Genomic DNA, 4,329 nt, shown 5'->3' with positions numbered 1-4,329 from the left:
TCTCCCAAATAGATAATGATAGTACACCGGCTTTGTATCACTGATTCAGCAAAATGTCATAAATCAAGTTTTTAGAACGCATATCTCCGAGAAGTGCTTTCGATCCGTCTCTCTTCTGTCCTTTAATAATGTGATGTGGTTCCACATAAAATGCTTTCATTCCAAGCTCTCAAAGCATCTCTAAACCTATCTCAAACTTGTGAACAGCACAGAGGAGAATTACTGAATCTATTTTTTGTGAGAGTGTCAGTACAGCTGTTTACTGATGTTGCAAAAAAATGTCCTCCTCATATAATCAGATAATCTCTCCAATTTAAGGCAAATGTCTGGACAAAATCTTTTACAAACAAACGCATGTGTAGCCAGTGGCTTGGCTGCATCTCCAAAGAATGTGAAGCATAAACCCAGTTTTGCTTTTTGTTGGCACCATCTACACATTTTGGCCCAAGCAAGCCCGTTTTCCACTGCCTCGATAATTAAATGAAAGCTGCAGATACTCTGCTTATCTCTCTTACTGCTGCCTTTTTCATACAACTCCAAAACTTCTATTTAACTCTTTGCAAGTAAACACTTTTACTCCCTCATAGAAACATTCAGCAATGGAGGCAGGGTGGTGGAGATGGAGGGCTGCAGGGACAGAGAAGGGGAAATAAACAGAAGATGGGACAGAGAGAAGCAAAAACAAGTTGCTTATGTCGGACTGGTAGAAAAACAGGGTGAACTCAGGGTGAACCTGTTTGTCTTGCTGCTGCTGTCTGCTTGCTTCATCACACGTACGCACATAAAACCACTCCACTTGGCCCTCACTTCCCCTCTCTGATGGCTGACAACCCTCTTGATAGATGCCACAGATGTCCACAGTGAGATCAATAACCTCCCACACCTCAACCCCCACTCTGCCACGGATCACGGGACAATACAGCATCGTCTGCCCGAGTCGCACTTCCCTCATCTCGGATTGCGTGAGAGCTTTTTGGAAAGATGAACTATCGACTGCTGCAGAGAGGCTTGTTTTTGTCTCATCACGCTGGCGTCAGACTGTGTCAAAACACCAGCGCTCTCTTGTCGACACGGCTACGGAGTGTTTTGTCATGAAATCTTACGCAACAAGCGATTTCAAGCCTCAGCCAGCACTGAGCTGACCTTTGTGATGTGTTGCCTTAAAAAAAAAGCCACAGGTGATTGAGTCATCAGCACTACAGCGCTTGAGCCATGTGCTTAGGAGACAAACAGAGCAGCCTCCTCAGATGAATGCGTAATGTAATGTGTAATGTGGCTGCAGGTTGTTCTACAGCAAGAAGCACCGGATTCATTTTTACCGGCAGAAAAGTCTTGCTCATTAGTGGATTCCTCTGATCTGGTCATTGTGTTTGCTGCTACAGAGGGCAGATGGCCGCCCCTCCCTCAGTAATGGGGGAGGGTGTGTGTGTGTGTCAGTATTTATGCTTCTTTGTGCGTCTGTATGTGTGTGTGTGTCCTTGGGTGTGCCGTGTCTGTGTATATGGTGTGTTTATTTATCTCTGTGTGTATGTTTTGTGTTTATGTCTCATAAAATGTTCTCATAATGTGTGTGTGTGTGTGTGTGTGGTCAGTCACCTCAGTTCCCTGCGATCATAGATATCCATCTTAATGAGTCATTTGCTCAATTCTTTAGTCCGTAGATCATGTTTTCTTATCAAAACAGGTAGAAAAAGATCAGATAATTGTACTTGTTTTCAACACAGATCAAGTTTCTCAAGAAGTTTTTCAAATGAAGTGTACTTTTCTCTATACTAATGCACTGGTCTGCCGTATTCTGTCAGGACTGTTACCCTCACTTCTTGCAAATTTCTGAAATGAGGTAAACTGCACCAGGAAAATGTGGAATTCCATCAGTCCACTGACAATTTGTTTCTTTGTGGTTTGAGGAAAAAAAAAAGTCTTAAATGCTAAATATAAGAATGCTGTTTTAAAGTGCTCCGAGTAGGCGGGCAGGCGAAAGCAGCAGAAACGTTAATGGCAGAGAACGTCAATCTGAATGTGAATACCCTACGAGCGCTGAGCCCGGTGTGTGTGCTTTGTTGCTGCAGACAATACTGAGTTGACAGCACATCTGGCATCATAGCAGGGCCACAGTGTTTGTCTCCCCCACTGGGATATGCTCTCTGCACCATTAGCTGCTCACTAGGCAGGAAAGGACCAGCGATGTCCTACTGCCAGTCATTCATGATGCATCACTTAACACACTCGGCCCACGTCTACACCAATGCGGATGAAAGACCTTTTCTGTCCTCGGTGAGCGGTTCATTCTCTGAAAGTTGGCCATCGTCAGTAAAAAGACAATAGAATTCTTCCACTGGCCACCTGAAAAAAAATAGCTATTGATGCTTAGTTCAGCTTTATTAGTTCAGGAAATCCCATTTGGACTTAGAACAGGAGAACAGAAGGTGCCAGATTGTCATCATATTTTAAAAACACACCACACAACTATCAGATACCGGAGATCAAATCTGCAATATACAACACGAAAAATAATATAAACAACCCGGAGAGGATTTTCCCAAAAAAACAGTTCTATATAAAGGTTGGAACTGCTTGCGCCCTCTGGCAGCCATTTTGGAAGACTAGCAAAAAAGCCAAATGTGTTTCCACACTTTGGTTGTCACTGCCCAATGCACAGTATACATTCAAATTCCCTTTCCTGACAATGAAGTGATAATTTCACCATCGCTTAGTTTGTCTGTTTTTTGTATTCTTGACACTGTCGTTGCAAACCTCAGAATAGAGTCTCAAGCACACTGAATAGTGCTATTTTAAGAACAAAATGGCACAACAGCCCATTTTGTTCACCTTAAAGCTCAGGTGAAAGGTCAGTGACTCGGGCATTCAAATTCAAATGTATTTATTTGTCTTGTCATCCACATGTATTTAATATAAGAGACTTTCAAAGATTTGGAAGTAGTAGTACGACATTTTCGGACCTTTGGGTTAATTGAGGCTCAGAATTAGGCCACTGTTTCTGTGTCAAATTGGCAAGAACCCTTCAAACAAACAAACAAAACCGACCCCGCAGTGAAAGAGTGAAAGGAGAGCTCTATGACCTCTTCCCTGACTCTGTGTTTGTTCAGGGGATTTCTAGTCATTAAAGCCCTAACAAGCACAGAGCCCTGAAAGACCTGATAGTAAGTAGTTAAAGTGACACACAACTAACTGCTGAAAGGGGGAGACATTTGGACAATGACTTTGTTTGGTCATGAGTCTTTTGCACAATCAGTGCGACAAAGCCATTCCAAATCGTTACTTGGCTCACAGCTGAAGTCTATCGGATGATTAGGATTCGGCGCACAGCCTTATTGAGTGCAGTTATTTCTCTGTAATTTTGAAGCCATGCATAACACCTCACGGCAGTAACACTGAGGAAATACAAAGCAATTTGGAAAGGTGATATGAACAACACTCAGCAGCTACAACACTAAATTATTAAGGCGTCTCGAGGTTGATATCGCGCATTGTTATTGAAACAGTTGGGAAATTTGCAATCATATCAGAAAAGAAACATCATGAAGAATGTTTGTCTGGTAGCTGATGTTTTATCCTCCTGGCGCACAGATTTTATGGCATAAAACCCAACATTGTGTTGTCGCTATACACACGCTAAAGTAGCTGAATTTACTGCCTAGTAAATTGTGTTATAGGCTTCTCTCCAGAAGCTTCATGGCTTTTACGCGTGACATTTGTAACATGACTAAGTGCTGGTGTGACCCCTGTCAGACTATTATATGTCTTATGGGTTAACTAAGACGGATCAGGGTCAAAGATGCTTGTTTGGACCTCCGGTGATACCATTATAGCCCTTTAAAGGATGCTCTCGCTCTTTTTCCTTCCCACAAACACATGCACATAAACAAACAAGCCAGCTGGAGAAAGCTGTGTGTCATGAGTCAAGTGTTTTGGTTTGCTTCTCCATCCGTGTATTTCTCCCTTTCTCTAAATAGAGCACAAACAGCCCTGAAAACCTAAAGCTGACAGATTGCTCAGGGTGGTATTTTATTGCAGAGCATCATGTTGTCAAAGGGAGTCCTGTCTGAGCAGTTAGTGACCTCTTCACACCGACTTTCCACTGTTGCAATAGAGCCTGATTACAAATAGAAAGCCCCGGAGTTGTAGGTTTATTCCTCATCGCACGCAGAGTTAATGCCATGAAAACAAAATCCACCAGATGGTGCTCATCACTTCCTCATTTGACTCATCCTCAGTTCTCATATAATCTTTAATTAATTTAAGGGCAAGTATTAATCTCACCTTGCATTCTCCCTTCATGCGAGCTCACACTTGGAGCGGAGACAATCC

This window comes from Anarrhichthys ocellatus, unplaced genomic scaffold, assembly GCF_004355925.1.
Source record: "Anarrhichthys ocellatus isolate YVR2014 unplaced genomic scaffold, GSC_Weel_1.0 scaffold20, whole genome shotgun sequence".
Classification (NCBI taxonomy): Eukaryota; Metazoa; Chordata; class Actinopteri; order Perciformes; family Anarhichadidae; genus Anarrhichthys; species Anarrhichthys ocellatus.
This window is presented reverse-complemented; position numbering follows the sequence as displayed.